This window comes from Nomascus leucogenys, chromosome 12 (genome assembly GCF_006542625.1).
Source record: "Nomascus leucogenys isolate Asia chromosome 12, Asia_NLE_v1, whole genome shotgun sequence".
Classification (NCBI taxonomy): domain Eukaryota; kingdom Metazoa; phylum Chordata; class Mammalia; order Primates; family Hylobatidae; genus Nomascus; species Nomascus leucogenys.
The window spans coordinates 92701380-92722379 of record NC_044392.1 but is presented as its reverse complement, the minus strand read 5'-3'; the positions used below and the strand labels follow the sequence as shown (position 1 = coordinate 92722379).

Sequence of the window (21000 nt, the reverse complement as noted above, 5' to 3'; positions counted from 1 at the left end):
AAATACCGCTGTTAGGAAAAAAAGTTTAATGAATGATGGTAATAAACAGGCTGGTACTACCCACTGATTAAAGTGTCATGATGCCTCTTTCTTAATCAAAGGAGTTATCTTGCTAATGAACTAAATTAGACTGAACTAACGTTCATGTTAATAATTATTACTTACAGAGCTAGCTGTGTTAGGAGTGATAATGATAATGTGAAAACTGAATATAATAATAATATTTCTCAGGCTCATATCCTCTAGTTTAAAGCAAATTTGACAGGAACATGCAAGTACCTCAGTGGCCCAACTTTGAGAAATAGAGGGGATTTTTTCATCATAAGGATGGTAGATTAGGTCCTAGGTGAGTAATGAAAAGAAGGCTGAAAAACAAAATTCCTTATTAGAACCAGAAGTGTTAACCTGACAAACACATTCATTCAAACTCTGTAGCACATGAAATATATATAGGAAATACATATGGTACTCATTTTCCCTTAAAATGAGCCATGATTAAAAAAAAAACAATTTTACATTCTCAAGGTTGGAAATAGAGAAGATATGCATTGGTGATAATATTGATTTTAAAAAAAATCTGCTGAAAGACTATTATTAGACATGGATTATAGTTACAGTGAAAACTGGGAGCTGCTTTTAATCCCCTAGGGGGTAGAAAGTTCTGTAGGGTCCTTTTTGTCATTGTCAAGGTGTAGAAAGAACGAAAAAGCCTTCGGTGTATTTCATTATTAGTACACATGAGCAGTTTGAACTCTCCATTATTGGGTTGTCTTTTTTCATAGTTGGTACCTTTTCCAGGCTTCTTCTAAGAAACTATTTGACAAGGAAAAAAATAGCCTTCTTGGTTTGATATGTGAGTATATACAAGTTCGCACAGGTTTTCACAAGAAAGTAAATGAAGAGCATGGCCTGCAAGCTTAATCATATTAACTCTGAATATAATCAAAGCTTCAAAGTTTAACTCTATCTTAGCACTGAATGTGAATGGAAAACAAAGACTATAATATGAAGATATTTCTTAGTCTTGGAGGAAATTTTTTATTAAATACAAATTACTACCTCTCAAAGTAAAATTTACATTATATCTATAACAATATGAAATATCTTATTTAGCTACAACCAGATACTATTACTTGACTTTTTAGAACATAGAACAAAATCCTTCTAAAATAAGAAATCATAGACAAAATGCCACTGGTACCTTGGAGGATGCTGTCTTTCTTTGAATTAAAGCCACAACTAACAAGCCAGGCACAGTGGCAAGCACCTGTAGTCCCAGCTACTTGGAAGGTTGAGGCAATAGAATCCCTTGAGTCCAGGAGCTCCAAACCCAGTCCAGGTGACATAGCAAGACCTTGTCTCAAAAAAAAACCAAAAAACAAAAAACAAAACAAAACAAAAAAAGCACGCACACACACACATAGACACATACAAGAAAACACCAACAGCAAAGACCAAATACTTCTCAACATACCAATGATTAGTAAGATTAATGATTACTTCTTTAATATGTCAGTTCTCTCAAACTATTACTGTTAATAATTATGGGTAACTCGCACGTTTATTTTCTTTGTGTAGGAGGAAAGAAGTGGCCAAAGCATTTTATTTTAAATTAGTAATCTCACTTTTTTCATCAGAGTTTGTTCGATATGATTCTACTTTCCATGTGTTTCTTATTCGCTGTTTTGCCTTTTAACGCAGGCAAAGTGAGTCAAAAGCAAATCATGTTTCATGTGAATATTGGACTTTGACACTATTTGGACCAAATTATAGAGAAAACAGTGTTCCGGAAATTATTTTTTTTCTTTAAAAATACTTATGAAGTGTCAAGATAGGCCTTAGTAAATCAACTAAGCACATTTTTCAAATTATTTCAGTAAAGGGTGAGAAGTTGTAAAAACACCTTTTAAAATCTCAACATTTTATAATAGCTTATTCCAATAATGGAATAATTTATTCCATTATTCCAAAGGGTAATGCTGTCTCTTTTTCTGTTTGTCCATAATGTATGTCTGTGCAAACTTAGTATGGCTTTTACTTCATCATGCTAAAAGAGCAAATGAGATTTTAAACACGTCTACATTTTAATGTGTGAGCCTGTAGCCTGCTATGCACAGTATTCTACAGTTTATAGTGAGATGTTTCACATCAATTAAAAAAAAGATGAGAGAATGGGTTACTTGAAGAGTTTGTTTCCTTGTAATCAACTCTAAAGAGACCAAGTTCATGTAACAGATTTCTTTTTCTTTCTTTCTTACAGGGAGACTATGTGAATGCAAATTGCTTTATTGGTGAAGGGAATTAAAATTATAAAAAGCTGGGCTTAAAGGAGTGCAAAATCAGGGCTGTGTCGGAGCAGGGACAATATAATTGTGGTATGGATTCCCATATGGGGCTAAATTATCTAGATTTTAGTAACGTCAGCAGTTCTGTGTAGTTGCTGGAATGCGGCCAATGTGCCATATTTGCTTCATTTTTAAGATGGTTCTGATTCTACACGTTAAATATGCAGAAAGCTAAAATTGTTTGGGTATCTTAGTGGCACTTCTCAGATACAGGTCTTTGCATGTCAGAAATCTTATTTGACTATTAAACAGGAAGTGACACCAATGTGACTTTATTTTTCTAAGCAAAATGCCATTTATTATCATTTCTATCTAGGCTATAAAATCTTCCCAGTAGGGGGAAAAAAATACCCTTTTCTGTGAGTACATATCACAGTTGTCTTCCTTTACAGTGTACCATTCAGTAACACTGTTTTGTAGCAACTCAATAAAGCTGATAGTTTTTCTGGGTAATTACCCACAGCCCCCCTGCAGGACAAATTAGCATTCATGACCTGAATAATGCTTACTAGAAAGAGTTCAATGGAATTTACTTAATCAGAATCATTGCTTTCTCTTGGCTAATTTTTTTTTTTTTACCTAGTCCCCAACGCTTGCTAATAGCAAATATCTTTCAAGCCAATGTTTGGTACCTGATAGAGAAAAATGCATGAATCTTTAAATTTTGTAATGTATTTGTGAGTCTTGAAAAAATAAATATATATTTTTTATATTGGGTGTGTGAAAAATTAAGATATCCATCTTCTTTAAAATTTCTAATTAAACTTACATGTTTATTTCTCTTTTTAATGCTTACTGGTTTCAGAAAGACAGAGAGAGATTTTTCATTTTCTAATTATCCCTCAATTGTTTCTCAATTTGTTGAGGACAAAGCTAGAGGATTAGTTGTGATTTTGTGATAGATGCTTGGTAATCACTCTGTATCCTTAGGCATCAAAAATTAGGAGAACTTTGAATAGAAAATGGGTGTTGTTTTTGACAATTTGATTGATTCTTACTTTGTTCTTGATGATTTATTTAATAATTTTATGATTTGAACCAAAATATATGAAATGTAGATACTAGGATATTAGAAGAAAGGAGGAGAGAAAGTAATATTCACTGAGCTTCTACTACTTACAAAACACTCTGTCAAGTAAACAGTATATTTTATTAATTCTTGAAATGGCTCAGTGAGGGAAGGACTAGTATCTCCATATTTATAAAAGAGGGAAATGTGTTTCAGAAGATACTTACTCCAGGTTATACAGCCAGTAATGAAACAGAACCAAGACGCGATCCCAAGACTGCCTGAATCAAAAGCTTACACTTTTTTTTCATGTTTATGTGCAAAGATTTTAGGGTTTTTAGGAAGGCAAGAAGACGAAGTCCCAAACCAATTGGTTCTAAACCAATTCCCTTGACTGAATCTTTAATTTGGAAAAGACTCCTAACCTGGAAGGGGAAATGTTTCTAAAATACAGCTGCATATCAATGTGTTTGAAGGACAGCTCTATAGACAACAACCAAGATCAGAGAGCCACAGCAACAGGGCCGTCCTCTAAAGTTTATTTTATCTTATTTCTCCCCTCTTCCTGTCATCTTCTGTGAATCTTCACAACCCAGTGGAGTAAACGGCAGGTGTGAACTGTTGAGACACAGGCTCCCACAATGGCGCATTACTGAGGGTTGGGAAGTAATCCAGTCAAATCAAGCTGAAGGACCAAAGTGTGAGATAAGATCCAAAAATAACAAAGTAAAAGCAGAAAGGTCCTTTGGGGTTTCTATGCACTTCACTCAGTGGAGACACGGAATTTCTGTAGGTTGGGGAGATTTGTCTGGAGGCTTAGTTTGTATAGCAATCTCAGTTTTTACCCAGGTGGTATGGTTGTTTTGGATTGCATATGATGTTTGTTTAGAGTATATATTTATTGGAGGTGACTTGGGGGAAGGCTCTCAGAAGGCTCTCAGAGATTATGTGGGGTAGTTACAGCAGCGGAAATAACCTCTAGGCTCTTCCACTGATTAGATTGCATAGTTCGAATGAATTAAAACAGTCCAATACAACTGAAAAGGTGGATTCACTCATTCAGGCCCTGTGCCTTGCAGTGCTGAACTGAATTTGGTACTTAATTAAGTTTCCGGGGGTGCAAAATGGTTATCCCATTTCTGAATCTAAATAAATCAAAATGTTTTTTCAACTTTGGGGGTTTCAGAAAACCCACAACACATTTTTTGCGCAGATTTTCCTTCCAAACACTAGAATATTGCAAGGAAAATTCAATCCATATGTTTCAGACTCACTTACAGTTGTATCAAAATCTTGTGTTGCAATTGACATTTGATGTTCTATGAAGTTTTCTGAATGCTTATTTGCCTTTAACTCAAGAACATAAAGTTGATTTGTCAAGCTTATAAGTACCAAAAACCCCAAAATATTAAATTTGAGTTGAAGACAACAAATTTAAAATTCTGCATCAGGCATTAAATTTAATAAAGCTTTTGTCTTACCATCTCTACAGTGTTGTGTCCTTGCAGATAGGCATATGCCTGATGACATGGAGTACAAAGACACAGTATACTTTTGATATTGACATGGTGAGGAGAAAGTGAAATGATAGAAAAACAAGGATACATATTTTTTATTCTGGTATTCCTCTGTGATTTAAATATTAACAGCATATTGTTTATAATTTAATGCAAAAAATACATGCACTGACAGCCTATATCTAATTTTCTTCTTCCATCCTTCAACAATCTCCGTTTAGTTTCTGGTTGGTACTTGGCAGCTCTTCATTTCCTGCCAGCGTGCAGGCAATGATGTATCTTCTGGTCAGTGGGTCCCTCCACATCACCACAAAGCCAAGACAACACTGGGAGGAGGAAAGGCAAGAGGAAAAATAAATCATTTAAACTGAAGCATCAGTGTCTTTGGGATGGTTGTATAAAAGAATCTGCATTTGTTGCTATTAATGCTATTTTAGAGGTTTCTAAAATGATTATGTCCCTTTGTTCAAGGCTAATAATGTGGTTCTTCCTTTGCTTAGAACATGATAATGGTGCCTTCCAATCAGAATCAGCTCAGAGAGGAGAATCATGTTCCTAAAGAGCCAGGAACCTCAGGAAAAAAAAAAAGTCTAAAAGTCTTCTGTTGGCACAAAATAAATAACAGTGTTCTGACATTTATTTGTAACAGTGTCTATGTAGACAGTATAGTAGTGGGTCATTCACTTTGCTGTGTGACTTGTATATGTGGGCTCTTTTATAGTTTTCATTATTCTTGTTTTCAGTGTTTCTTCCCTTAGAACAAAAATGTTGTATGTTTATTGTGGAAAATAAGAAAATGTTCGTAACTAAAAGAAGAAAATATTTCTGAAGCCTCATTTCTAAAGATAACTGCTATTTACATCTATCATATGTCCCTTCATTGTATTTTATACATAAACATTCATGCACTGCATTTTTTTTATAAATATGAGATTATACAGCACATACTGTCAGTGGCAATATAGAGCAATAGAAGATTATGCTATATGTTTTTAAATCTTCCTTTTTGATATGCTATATTTTAGATGGCTGTATATGGTTCATTGTTTGAATGAAATATTAAATCAAATATTCAAATATAATTATTCAAATGACTGCATGGTATTCCATTGTCAGAATGAACTATTTAATCATCAAAAATTTCAAATATAATTATTCAAATTTAATAATTCAAAATTTTAATTTTCACGCTGTCCTAATACACTGGTTACATAAACAATACTTGAAAATAAGATCTTTCCTTCAAATCTTTGCCAACGTGTATAATTTCTTCCTTAGAATAAATGCCCATAAGTGAAATAACTAGTCAACATTTTAAGGCTTTTGAAATATGTTTACAAAAATAGCATGCACTTTACTTTTTTTATTTTTTCAGAATGACAATAGATGTATGCCTCTGCTTCTGTGACCTTCACTTGATCCTTGTCAGGGTAATTGCAAGAGGTCCAGAAGGTTGGGAATGTAGAATACAGTGGGGGGCCAAGAAAGACAATTATGCTGAAGAGTACAAAGTGACTCAAATGCACGTCTTGTTCCAAGATTCTTTGTGATTTAGATTCCTGCATTTTCTTCCTGCATCTTACTCAACACCGCTTATCACTCCTGCAAAGTATTACCTGACTTTTAGAGTCTATAGTAAGAGCCCCACATGTTTTCCATGAATAAGGCTAGTTTTATAGTGAGCTCTGATCATCTGACGAAATAATATTTAATTGTAAGAAATGTTTTCAATAATCATGAAAATTCTTGTAAGTCTAACATGGGCCAACTTCTATTTGGGAATGTAATCATGTGTGAAGTCCCTGTGGAGTAAATTGGAATAATGTGAGTAACTAGGGAATGCAATCATTCTATCCCTAGTTAGGAGATGGATGAGACAGGAAAGCTAAGTGGAAGTGTACAGACCCTGTGGGAAAAGGTCTGAGTTTACACCCAACCCCTCCATTCACTAACTTTATGACTTCAAGCAAATGACTCGAGCTGCCAAAGTTTCATGTCCCCCTCTGTCGGGTGCCTATATGCTCTACATGCCATCTCAGTGGTGCAGACACACTAACTTGCATACAGTGGGTGGTTAATAAACAGTAAATACTTTAGCTATTTTTAGACAGAGAAGATGCAAGGTACTCACTGAAGGCTATTTTAAATGCCTTTAGCCCATTTCAGCCAGAGGTCATATTGATTAAGAATCATGTTCTGCTACAAGTAACAACAAAAAAAGAGTAGCTTAAACTAATAATTCTTATTTTCTTCACCTACACCTTCACCACATCCAGAGGTGGACCTTGTTAGTGGTTATTGGTTTAAGAATGTCAAAACTGGCCAGGCACGGTGGCTCACGCCTGTAATCCCAGCACTTTGGGAGGCCGAGGTGGGCAGATCACAAGGTCCAGAGTTCCAGACCAGCCTGACCAACATGGTGAAACCCCATCTCTACTAAAAATACAAAAATTAGCTGGGCATGGTGGTGCACGCCTGTAGTCTCAGCTACTTGGTAGGCTGAGGCGCTCGAACCCGGGAGGTGGAGTTTGCAGTGAGCAGAGATCATGCCACTACACTCCAGCCTGGGCGACACAGCGAGACTCCCTCTCAAAAAAAAAAAAAGAATGTCAAAACCATGATGCTTCGGATTAATGTATCGTTTCCTGTCAGCTACCAACATATGGCTACTGCCACTGCTTTTGTCCACTGCTTTAGCCCCATGTCCCCATTTCAGGAAAGGAGAAAGAGGAAGTGATCAGGAGGGAGAGGAAGCACCCAGGTGAGAAGTCCAGAGCAGACTGTGAATATCTCATTGGTGACTGCCACTCCCCACTGCAAGGAAGAGACAAAGAGCTGGGCAGTTGCTTTTCTAAAGAAAACCAGAGTTACAATCTGTCTGCCAAAGATGCCTTTTTCCTTTCTCTGACCATACCTCTTTCTCTTTCTTGCTTCCTGTTCGAGACAGAGTAGGCTCAGCTAGCACAGTTAGAGGGGCGTTGCAAATCCTACCCAATAATTCTCATCCACCAGTTTCTGTGAATGCCTAAAATTTCAGCATCAGTGAATTAAGCTACCACCCACTATATGTTAAAATGCCTATATCTCTGGGAGGAAAGTTAGCACCTTGTTTCATTTCCGTACTTAACACCTTAGATAACCAATAAATGCATTGATTAAATTCCCTTAAAGAGAAAATTAATTGAGACTAGGTTTTTAGCGAGGAAGGATGGAGAGTTCAGTTCTGCGTGACAGGCGCTAGCCAGGCAGGCAGGAGTAGGGACGCGTAAAAGGAAATAAAGAGCAGGAAGGGCAGCGTGAAGCTGCAGAGAGGCAGTAGAGGCTGTTAGCAAATATTAGATAAGCACCTCAGAAACAAACACCACCTTTCACAATGTGTCCTGGGAGTAGATCTCATTGCTCTTTTCTCTTTAGTCCTCATCGTGTCTGATCACATGCAAACCTCTGTATTAATACACATTGAACACTCCAAACCACAAAATAGATAACTAGCCCAACCTGTGCCTGATATTCTGTTATACCTCACTTCAAGCTTCACATTTTGTGAAGCCCAATGTGGTTACACTCAGGAGCCACTATCCAGACAAATGGGCATTGTTGACTACGCAGGCTGCTTCTCAGGTGAGAGTCTTCTGACTTGATGTTAAGATAGCGGAAAGAGATGTTCATCCTCAACATTTGATAAGACAGACAGTGTAGCATTATTGTTCAGCTCATGATTTCTAGAGACAAACTGTGGCTTCAAATCCACAGTGACTATGGGAGAGGTATTTAACTTCTCTGTGCCTCAGTTTCTTCATCTGTAAAGTGACCATAATAATGGTTTTTAGGCTTGGCGTGGTGGAGGAGGTTGCAGTGAGCTGAGATCGTGCGACTGCACTCCAGCCTAAGTAACAGGGTGAGACTCTGTCTCAAAAAAAAGGTATTTATCTCTTTAGTTTGTTGTGAAGATTAAATGAGGTATATAACAAGAGCTGAGAACTGTGCCTGGAACACAGAAGTGTTTGCTTTATTAAGTTTAAAGCATTATTTTTTTCTGTCTCAGATCTTTTCCATAGATACTAATAATCATATCTTATATGTCTATAGTTTTTTACAATTTCCAAAGCATTTCCCTATGTGTTTACTCATTTCAGGGAGGTGGGTCATTTTTATTAGGCCCATTTTACAGATGGGTGAATGGAGTCACAGAGATTATGCTTATGTCCAAGGTCACATGGATAGTAACAAGGCAGAGACCTAAACCCAGATATTTGAAGACAAATTCAATGAACTTTCTGCTATGCCACATTGACATATTTGGAAGCAAAAGTTTTGAAATCATGGCAAAATGAACACATCTCACAGTTGATTCTGTTTATGTGTATTCCTGATTCCCAAAAGCTGAGTCTACCTATAGGTATTATCCAGTATACTTGTCTGGGTAGGTGTATGAAGTGTTTGACTTCCTGACTCATATGTAATTTCTGTACTATTCCAGAAGGATCACAATTTATTCCATTAGTATTGAATGACCCAGTAATTATACTTCTAGGAATATACCCAGGAAAAGAATCTTTAGCAGTGAAAGAAAAAAAAAAGTTGTATAACAAAATATACTAATTTAGAGTTATATATAATAGCCAAAGAAGCAACAAATAATCTAAATATACTTGGTCAGTTAAGTAAACTCTCATACATCAACTTAATGAAATAATGAAAATGATAATAACTATTGTATATTGAGCATACAGTATGTGCAATGCATTTTACTATCTCCTTTCAAATGGAATCTCTTTTGATTTCCTAAGAGTTAGGCATTACTGTCACCGCACTACACAGATAATGCCCCAAAGCCAACGTTGTGTGCCCAGGGTGACAGACACGGCTAATGACTCATCCTTCAACCTTTCTTGCTTCTTTATTGCCAAGGAGCCCTGATTTTGCTTGAGAAAAAAGGTACCCAGCCGCAGAAGATAAATCAAGAATAGTCTAAGCTGATAAGAGCACTTCCAATCTCCTTGCAAGTAGTAAGTCTAGGGATGGGCATGTGGTATAATTCTTGTCAATAAGATTTAAGAATAAATTTTCCTGGGCTTCTTGAAAATCACTTCCTCAAGCCTTATTTTATTTTATTTTTTTTCCTGCTCCCTTTTTTCTTGCCTTTGAACATTTTTAAGAGAGTAGATGATGATGGAGGCTGAAGCAGCCATTTTGGGATCATGAAGGGATTAGAAGCAAATGATGAGAATGACAAAGTAAACAAGAAAAGTAATCTAGGCCCCCAGTGGCTGCAATTAGCCAACAAGCTACCCTGGTATTGCCTGCTGCCTTTTGGGTTTTCTTTGTTTTTTTTTTTTTGTTTGTTTGTTTTTGTTTTTTAATAGAAGCAATACACATCCTTTTGGGATAAATCACTACTCATCTACTCTTTAGTACTAAAAGCAATTATATTAGGTAGGATTTGATAAAGCTGTGAGTGACACAGAAACACCATCCCACCCCTCCACCACACACACACATACACACACATACTAACTTGAACTTAAACACCTTTTAAAGTCTCTGATATGGTTTGGCTCTATGTCCTCACCCAAATCTCACTTTTAATTGTAATCCCCATAATCCCTACATGTAAAGGGAGGGACCTGAAGGGAGATGATTGGATCATGGGGGTGGTTTCCCCCATGCTGTTCTCGTGACAGTGAGTGAGTTCTCACGAGATCTGATGGTTTTATAAGTGTTTGACAGTTCCTCCTTCACACTCTCTTGCCTGCCTCCATGTTAGACATATCTGCTTCCCCTTCTGCCGTGATTGTAAGTTCCCTGAGGCCTCCCCAACCATGCAGAACTGTGAGTCAATTAAACCTCTTTCCTTTACAAATTACCAGTCTTGGGTAGTTCTTTAGCAAGGTGAAAACTGACTAATACAGTCTCTCTCATAAAAAGTCTATGATAGGCAGTCTGGCACAAATATGGCATTCCACAAAGTCCTGAGAGACCTAAGCTTTTCCAGCTTTTCATTCCCTGATCTCAGGACTGTCCCCACCACAGGGACCAATATGGCTACTTGATTTCCAGCCTTTGTGTATGCATTCTAGCCAACAGAAAGGAGGAAGGAGCAAAGAAGAACATATGCCCTAACTTTTAAAATAAGCCAGAAAGTTTCACACACCATTTTATTCACATCACATTGGATAGAACTGCTAGCTGCAGGAAAAGCAAGGAAACATCATCTTTATTCTGGAAGGTCATGTACTCAGCTAAAAATCAGTGATTCAATCAGTGGGGAAAAAAGTAAAGAACATGCAGAGGGAAACACATGCAGTTGATGAATCCATATCTGTCTGACTTTAAAGCTATATAGCACTTACTGCTATATTCTACTGTCTCTTGTGGCTAATTATACTATATAGTGATGTGGAAAATGTTATATTATTTTCCATCCTTTAAAACTATTCACAATTAAAATATAAAAAGAAAAATGCTTCTAATATGTTATACAGGATAAAATTATATAATATATACAGGTAAAATTATGATTTCAAAAGAGTCAAAGGAGTGGTTGTATTTGAATTTAGGAACATGAATGAATCACAGATTTTTTCCTACTTTTCTCTATTCTTAAGGCTTCTTTAATAAGGAAGTAATCATTTTGTAATAAAAATATACTTACCTTACATATTAAAATCATATAAACTACTCAGTCACTGAAGCTTTTTATATATAGCCACTAAGCAGAGTCTGTAAGTGGTGGATTTTACGTAGAAGAAAAATGATAAATAGCCTGTCATTTGATGCTTCATAATTTTTGGTTTTTAACTTTCTGGGTCACTGATTTCTCAAAGAGTTTTCATTCTTTCCACACTTTAGTTAGGTGATTGAGGAAGGTGTCAGGCTACTGAGACATGGGAAAAGATGATGTGGAGGAATTAAATTCTTCTTTTGTTTTGGCTGAGTATACAAAATACACAGTATGATTTCGTAGTCCTTCTCCTGTGTATATTAACCTCTGTCTGCTATGGGAAGTATTGAGAAGACATTGAGAAGCTATTGAGAAGCTATCGTCATGGCATTCAAATGAGATACATACTTGTATAATAAATGTACTTTTTTTTTTTTTTTTTTTTTGAGACGGAGTCTCACTGTCGCCCAGGCTGGAGTGCAGTGGCGCGATCTTGGCTCACTGCAGGCTCTGCCCCCCGGGGTTCATGCCATTCTGCTGCCTCAGCCTCCCACGTAGCTGGGACTACAGGCGCCCGCCACCTCACCCGGCTAATTTTTTGTATTTTTAGTAGAGATGGGATTTCACCGTGTTAGCCAGGATGGTCTCGATCTCCTGAGCTCGTGATCCACCCGCCTCGGCCTCCCAAAGTGCTGGGATTACATGCTTGAGCCACCGCGCCCGGCCTAAATATACTTTTATATATACTGATTTAATAAAATCAGTGCTAGGAATTGATGGAATGGTTAGAATCAGAAATTTGAAAAAAAGAGAAAAAAGAATTGCTGGTTGATAGTGATTAAGTGATTAAGGAATATATTGAGGGTGCTAGGATTACTACATTACCAGAGGAACATTATAAATATAACATGTCAGCTCAAGAGCTCTTCTTCTCCATTCGGTGAGTGCACGTGCACAGTTGGCTTATGTGGCATTGGGAGGTCCAGCAGCACATATCAAGGAGGTGTAGATCCCCGGATTGTCCTGTAGTATAGGTGATGCATAGCTTAAGCAGTTATGTTCTATGTGTGGTTTAAGCTGTACCTTTTCCGTCTTTAATATGTACTTGCTTGCTGATTTTTTAAGAGGAAAAAGGACAAAAACAACATTGAAAATGATTTAAACCAGTGAAGTGTAATTCTAATACAACAGATAAAAATCCACATTTTATCTCTTAAATTATTAGGATGATAAAGCTAACTTTTGCTTGATTGTTTTGCATTCATTATCCAGTCCAATAAATTGAGTATACAGATTTTACTCTTACTCAACAAGAAACCTATGGCTCATTTTTAGTAATTTATTTACATTCAAAGGTTCAGTAGGAATTTCATATCTGAATATGTTCTAGAGAAGATATCCTTTTTATTTAGTTTCCAAACTATGTAATTCAAGAATTGTAAAGTGGTTGAGCCTACAATTAAAGATATGGCTTCTCAATGGCATACAAAAAAAACAAAATACCTGGAAAAAAGATTAACAAAAATATGAGCAAACACTATATGATGGAAGTTCAAAAACTACTGAAGAACAAAAAACACTTGCGTAGATAGAGAGCCATACAATGTTCTTGGATAAGAAGATATATCATAAAGATGTCAATTATCCTTAACTTTACCTATAGCTATTATGTCATACTAATATAAAATATTAATCAAAGTATTTCTAGAACAAGATAAGCTGATACCAAATTGTTTATATGAAAAAATAAACAATCAAATAGAGCCAGGAAGTCTTAAAAAGAAAAACACCGAGAGGGAACTAGATCTTCCGGTTATTAAAACATCCTATAAAGCTTCAATAATTAAAGTATTATAATATTGGCATGCATACACACACAGAGAGAGAGAGAGGAGAGATAGAACAATAATTTGAATCTATAACTCATCTATACCATAAATCAATATTTTTTAAAATAACCCAATAAAACATGGGTAAAGGAAATGTACAGCTATCTCATAGAAAAGAAAATACATTTAAATAAAACAAAAAATGGTTGATCTCACTCATAATCTGAAAAATACAAATCAAAATCACCCAAACTTTTTTCATGTATCAGATTGGCAAAGATCCAAAAGTTGGATAACACCCTATGTTGGTGAAGGTTTGAAGAAACTAAATCTCTTCCACTTCCATAGAAATAAATTTGGCAATAGCAGAAAAAATAAATAAATTTTTAAAATCGGCCAGGTTCCGTGGCTTATGCCTGTAATCCCAGCACTTTGGGAGGCCGAGGCGGGCGGATCACGAGGTCAGGAGATCAAGACCATCCTGGCTAACACGGTGAAACCCCATCTCTACTAAAAAAAAAAAAAATACAAAAAATTAGCCGGGCGTGGTGGCGGGCGCCTGTAGTCCCGGCTACTCGGGAGGCTGAGGCAGGAGAATGGCATAAACCTGGGAGGCGGAGCTTGCAGTGAGCTGAGATCGAGCCACTGCACTCCAGCCTGGGCAACAGAGCGAGACTCCGTCTCAAAAAATAAATAAATAAAAATCATACAAACATACAAATCCTCTGAAACTGAAATTATGCTTCTAGGAATTAATTTGAGAATCTATTTAGGATTATACACATACATGTGAAAAACTACATATATATAGGATGCCAATACAGTGTGTGTGTATAAAAACAAAAGATAGGAAAGAACCTAAATAGGAAGACATCAATAGGAAACAGTTTAAACACGTAATGGAACAACCATATAATGTAATATTTATCCAAATATGAAAGAAAAAAAACCATCAGGTATAAATATTAAACATTTTTCAATTTATATTAACAATAACAACCAAAAAAAAAGATGCAAAACAGTATGTATAGCGTGCTACATTTATTTATTTATTTATTTATTTATTTATTTATTTATTTATTTTTTTGAGATGGAGTCTCGCTCTGTCGCCCAGGCTGGAGTGCAGTGGCGCGATCTCGGCTCACTGCAAGCTCCGCCTCCCGGGTTCACGCCATTCTCCTGCCTCAGCCTCTCCGAGTAGCTGGGACTACAGGCGCCTGCCACCACGCCCGGCTAATTTTTTGTATTTTTAGTGGAGACGGGGTTTCACCGTGGTCTCGATTTCCTGACCTCGTGATCCGCCCACCTCGGCCTCCCAAAGTGCTGGGATTACAAGCGTGAGCCACCGCACCCGGCCGCTACATTTATGTTTTTAAAATGGCGGGTGGGGAGGACATCTTGACTCAGGCCTGTAATCCTAGCTACTGGAGAGAGTCAGGGGGCTGAGGCGGGAGGATCTCTTGAGTCCAGGAGTTAGAAGCTACAGGGAGCTGTGATCGTGCCACTGCATTCCAGCCTGGGCGACAGTGAGAACTTGTCTCTTAAAAAAATAAAATAAAAATAGGATGGAATATATACATTTGTATAGAATATCTTTGTAAAAGTACCCAAGAAAGTAACAAAGTTGTTTATCTCCAAGGAAGAACGTTGGGTGGTTAGGGGACAGAGGTAAAAAGAGAGACTTCTCAAACTTTTTATATCTTTTTTTTTTTTTTTGACACGGAGTCTCGCTCTGTCACCCAGGCTGGAGTGCAGTGGCGCGATCTCGGCTCACTGCAAGCTCCGCCTACTGGGTTCTCGCCATTCTCCTGCCTCAGCCTCTCCGAGTAGCTGGGACGACAGCGCCCGCCACTTTTGAGGTCATCACTATTCAAAAAATAAACTAAATTATAACAAATTTTAAACACCTTAGCTTGTAACTCACAGTCATACCCCATAAGTGTGGCTGTTTCAGGCACATATTTTCTAACTGAAGGGAGAGTGGCTCACCTCTCTTCAAACCGGTAGGCTTGAAATCTAAATACAAATTAGAGAGTACCTGGAAGGAGCCTAACATTCCACGCGTGTAGTAAAAATGTCAACATGGACATTCCAAAGTGCATTTTATTTTATTTTATTTTTTTTTGAGACAGTCTTCCTCTGTCCCCCAGGCTGGAGTGCAGTGGTGCGATCCCGGCTCACTGCAACCTCCACCTCCTGGGTTCAAGCGATTCTCATACCTCAGCCTCCCAAACAGCTGGGATTACAGGCGTATGCCACCAAGCCCAGCTAATTTGTGTACTTCTAGTAGAGACGGGGTTTCACCACATTGACCAGGCTGGTCTTGAACTCCTGACCTCAAATGATCTGCCCCTTTCAGCCTCTCAAAGAGCTGGGATTACAGGCATGAGCCACCATACCCCACCTATAAAGTGTACTTTCTGACATAATGTATAAAATGTCTTCCTAACTCCATTTTCAGTGGTATCGTGTTGTTAGCTTGAAATCTACTTTAGTGAGAGTATTTACCCCAAGAAAATAGGAAACGCCACACGTCAGGGCTTTATTATACTGGTGGGGGGCAATGGTGGAGCCAGTAGTAAGACCAGCACACCACTGGCTTAAATGTTCTAACTTTTGTCATGATTTTCTTTGCAACTTTCAAATTACTTGACATTACTTTTCTAAAACATTGGTTGATATTTATTTGACAGTGAAGCTGATGAGAGATGCACAATAAGGAAAGATAAGCATAATGTGAGTTGAACGCTAATAACTAAAAATGTATCCTCGTCTTGGTGCACAACCCATGACACCCACTGAGAAGACCAAGATCAGATCATGGAGCTGCCACTCACTGTGTCTTCCCAGTTTAACTGGACAAAGAATTTTCTCTGTTTCCTTTTTAGACAATTACATAAAAGCTAAAGAAGTAAAATTAAGCAGATTTGCAAGCTTATTTTGTCTCCTTGTATCATATAGTGCATTTCATTTAATATTTGCCTGTTTTATTAATAATTGAAAGCCACTTTGCAACATACAGGCATGCAGAATAACTTTTGAACCTATGGGAATTAATGTCTAGTGAGAATGGCCTAGGAATAATAAAAGTTATGATATAAAAACCCTGATCAGCTATTTTGCAGTTTAACTATTCCCTGTAGATATTTTCCTCACATTATTACCCTCCTTTCACTTGAAATTCATATATCAAATTCATGTCAATATTATAGCTTGATAGGTAGCAAACTACTTAAAAAGATATATATATATCTTTAGATACAATTAAGTTAACCTTTTAAAAATGTAAATAAAGAAAAAGCAGAATGTCATTACACATCTTCAAAAAGAAATTACTTTGAATGTAGAGAAGAGATATGTAATGTTTAACATCATTCTGTGTTAAACTTTTAAAAGCCCCGATTAGGATTCTCTTCTACTGGGATTTTTCTCTGGGACAGAGATTTTGGTTTTTTAGGAATGTTTGTATTTTTTCTGCTTTAAAAACAGTTTCTACTTATGTAAATATGCCTACCTTGCCATTACCTGTGTCAGTAATGCCCAGAGGAAAGTCTATTTCGAATATACACATTCTCCATATTTGGAAACTGTAAATTAAATCAGATATTTTTGTCTGTTATTAAAATTCTAGAGTAAGTTCGCCCAAGGGCAGAGCTAACACAAGCGCACCTCCTTATACTGCTATGATGCCCTGATTAACCTCATTTGAGGGAATAGTATTGACCGTTTGGAGACACCTCTGCCTACAGTATTTCTGTGGCTATCAGGTTAATGGATATGTTTGGGTGGTATTAAAATCAAAATGATCTTTAAATTGCATCTGGCTGCAAAAGTTGCAAAAGCAAAATATAAACTCTATACGTGAAAATGAGAATGTTTTCATTCAATAAAGTCGAATTCAGCGTTTAATCTGTCAGGTACTATTAGGATCACCAATAAAATACCAAGCTGGTTCTTCTCCTTAGGAACCACAAAAACAATGCAGATCATTTCCTCACTTGAGTTTGTCACATAGCCTTCCTCAACCAGTTCCCTCATCTCAAAGTGTTGTCAGTCGCAGCTGTGGTCTGAGTTTAACCCCCCAAAATTCATATGTTGAAACTTACTCCCCAGTGAGATAATATTAAGAGGTGGAGTCTCTGGGAGGAGTTGAGGTAGCCCCCTAAACCAGCCCTCATGAATGGGATTAGTGTCCTTATAAAAGCGGTCGAAGTCGGGTGCGGTGGCTCAGTCCTGTAATCCCAGCACTTTGGGAGACCAAGGCGGGTGGATCACCCAAGTTCAGGAGTTCGAGACCAGCCTGGCCAACATGGAGAAACCCTATCTCTACTAAAAATAACAAAAATTAGCTGGGCGTGGTGGCAGTCACCTGTAATCCCAGCTACTCAGGAGGCTGAGGCAGGAGAATCACTTGAACCTGAGAGGCGGAGGTTGCAGTGAGCCAAGATCGCACCACTGCACTCCAACCTAGGGGATAGAGTGAAACTCTGCCTCAAAAAAAAAAAAGAAAATAAAGTGATCAGAGGGAGTTGCCTTGCCCTTTCCACCATTTGAGGACAAAGTAAGAAGATAACTTCTGGCCGCACGAGGTGGCTCATGCCTGTAATCCCAGCATTTTGGGAGGCTGAGGCGGGTGGATCACGAGGTCAGGAGATCGAGACCATCCTGGCTAACACGGTGAAACCCCGTCTCTACTAAAAATACAAACAATTACCCGGGTGCGGTGGCACTCGCCTGTAGTCCCAGCTACTCGGGAGGCTGAGGCAGGAGAATGATGTGAACCCGGGAGGCGGAGCTTGCAGTGAGCCGAGATCATGCCACTGCACTCCAGTCTGGGCAACAGAGTGAGACCCTGTCTCAAAAAAAAAAAAAAAAAGAAAAAGAAAAAGATATCTTCTTGCAAGTAGAGACTGAACCCTTACCAGAAAACAAATCCGCTGACAGCATGTTGATCTTCAACCTCCCGACCTCCAGAACTGTGAGAAATAAATTTCTATTATTTATAAATTAACCAGTCTTATTTTGTTAGAGCAGCCTGGATGAACTAAGAGAGTTGGAGAAAAGAAGCAAGATACAATTGGTGCTAAAATGAGTGATCCCATGAGTGCTATAGGAATTAGATAGAAGGTAGCTGAGATTCTTTAGAATAGAAACTGACCCGGCCGGGCGCAGTGGCTCACGCCTGTAATCCCAGCACTTTGGGAGGCCGAGGCGAGCGGATCACGAGGTCAGGAGATCGAGACCGTCGTGGCTAACACGGTGAAACCCCATCTCTACTAAAAATACAAAAAATTAGCCAGGCGCTGTGGCAGGCGCCTGTAGTCCCAGCTACTCGGGAGGCTGAGGCCGGAGAACGGCGTGAACCCAGGTGGCGGAGCTTGCAGTGAGCCAAGATAGCACCACTGCAGTCTGGCCTGGGCGAGAGTGCGACTCCATCTCAAAAAAAAGAAAAAAAAAAAAAAGAAAAAGAAACTGGCATTTATTCATATTGGTAATCTGAACACCTGGAATATTTCCTGGCATATCATAAAGACTCAATAAACATCTATTGATTGCAGGATTAAAGTAAATAAGTGGTTCATTGTTGGCTGATGCAGAGGGAAAACCTACGGATAAAATAGAATTTTAACTCTATCTTGAAGGATGGGCAGGATTTGTATTAATGAGGAGAACAGGAAAGGATACTCTAAGTGAGGAAAATAGCAGATGCTAAACTCCAGAGAAGTAAGAGGGGTGTTTTAAGAGGGCGATGAATAAGATTTCCAGGCTAGTGCTAAGAGCCGGTGGAGCCAAAAGTAAAACCTAAATGTTGCTTGTGGGTCCGGAATTGGTGGGTTCTTGGTCTCACTGACTTCAAGAATGAAGCCGTGGACCCTCACGGTGAGTGTTACAGTTCTAAAGGTGGCGAGTCTGGAGTTTGTTCCTTCTGATGTTCGGATGTGTTCAGAGTTTTTTCCTTCTGGTGGGTTCGTGGTCTCGCTGGCTCAGGAGTGAAGCTGCAGACCTTCGCGGTGAGTGTTACAGCTCTTAAGGAGGCGCGTCTGGAGTTGTCGTTCCTCCGGCGGGCTCGTGTCTTGCTGGCTTCAGGAGTGAAGCTGCAGACCTTCGTGGTGAGTGTTACAGCTCTTAAGGAGGCGCGTCTGGAGTTGTTCCTTCCTCCCGATGGGCTCGTGGTCTTGCTGGCTTCAGGAGTGAAGCTGCAGACCTTCGTGGTGAGTGTTACAGCTCATAAAAGCAGTGTGGACCCAAAGAGTGAGCAGTAGCAAGATTTATTGCGAAGAGCGAAAGAACAAAGCTTCCACAGCGTGGAAGGGGACCCAAGCTGGTTGCCACTGCTGGCTGGGGCAGCCTGCTTTTATTCTCTTATCTGGCCCTACCCACGTCCTGCTGATTGGTAGAGCCGAGTGGTCTGTTTTGACAGGGCACTGATTGGTGCATTTACCATCCCTGAGCTAGACATAAAGGTTCTCCACGTCCCCATCAGATCAGTTAGATACAGAGTATGGACACAAAGGTTCTCCAAGGCCCCACCAGAGCAGCCAGACACAGAGTGTCGATTGGTACACTCACAAATGTATAGCTAGACACAGGGTGCTGATTGGTGCGTTCACAATCCCTGAGCTAGACATAAAGGTTCTCCACATCTCCACCAGACTCAGGACCCCAGCTGGCTTCACCCAGTGGATCCCGCACCTGGGCTGCAGGTGGAGCTGCTTGCCAGTCCCGTGCCTCGCGCTCGCACTCCTCAGCCCTTGGGTGGTCGATGGGACTGGGCGCCGTGGAGCAGGGGGCGGCGCTCGTCAAGGAGGCTCAGGCCGCACAGGAGCCCATGGAAGGGGTGGGAGGCTCAGGCATGGCGGGCTGCAGGTCCCGAGCCCTGCCCCGCGGGAAGGCAGCTAAGGTCCGGGGAGAACTCGAGCGCAGTGCCGGTGGGTCGGCATTGCTGGGGGACCCAGTACACCCTCCGCAGCCGCTGGCCTGGGTGCTAAGCCCCTCATTGCCTCGGGCCAGCAGGGCTGGCCGGCTGCTCCGTGGGCGGGGCCCCCCAAGCCCACGCCCACCCGGAACTCCAGCTGGCCCGCAAGCGCCGCGCGCAGCCCGGGTTCCCGCTCGCGCCTCTCCCTCCACACTCCCTGCAAGCCGAGGGAGCCAGCTCCCGCCTTGGCCAGCCCAGAAAGGGGTTCCCACAGTGCAGCAGTGGGCTGAAGGGCTCCTCAAGTGCCACCAAAGTGGGAGCCCAGGCAGAGGAGGTGCCGAGAGCAAGCGAGGGCCGTGAGGACTGCCAGCATGCTGTCACCTTTCACTAGGAAAGGTGAAAAAAGATTTACGAAGAGCCTTAAGAACTAAGCTGAGGAGTGTGGAGTTTATTAGGTAAGTAAATGAGCAGTGGAGGAAAGACATGATGAAAAATGCTGTTTGAGGGAGCTAACCTGGCAGTGGTGGGAGGATAGAATCCAAGGAGGAAAGTATGAGCTGTGACCCCACAAGGGGAGGTGCATGCAGCAAAGCAGCTGTTGCTATAGTGCAGAGGTGAAGGACAGTGGAAAGAAGGGAAGAACTGATTTGGGAGAAACTGGAAAGTAAGAATCCAGAGCATTTGGTGACTTTTAATATGAAGCATGAGAGGCAGGGGCCA

At 39.6% G+C, this 21000-nt stretch overlaps 1 protein-coding gene and 1 long non-coding RNA gene across 2 annotated transcripts in view; one reads left to right on the top strand and one right to left on the bottom strand.

Moving 5' to 3' along the window:
• ADGRL2 (adhesion G protein-coupled receptor L2) overlaps positions 1 to 21000 on the top strand; it is a 693508-nt gene that overhangs the window by 202679 nt on the left and 469829 nt on the right. The window lies entirely within an intron of this gene.
• LOC101176868 lies at positions 3876 to 5212 on the bottom strand. The gene is made up of 3 exons (XR_179163.2): positions 4836 to 5212; positions 4633 to 4707; positions 3876 to 4039 (listed from the first exon to the last, which is right to left on the bottom strand). It is a non-coding gene; the product is annotated as an uncharacterized LOC101176868 (long non-coding RNA).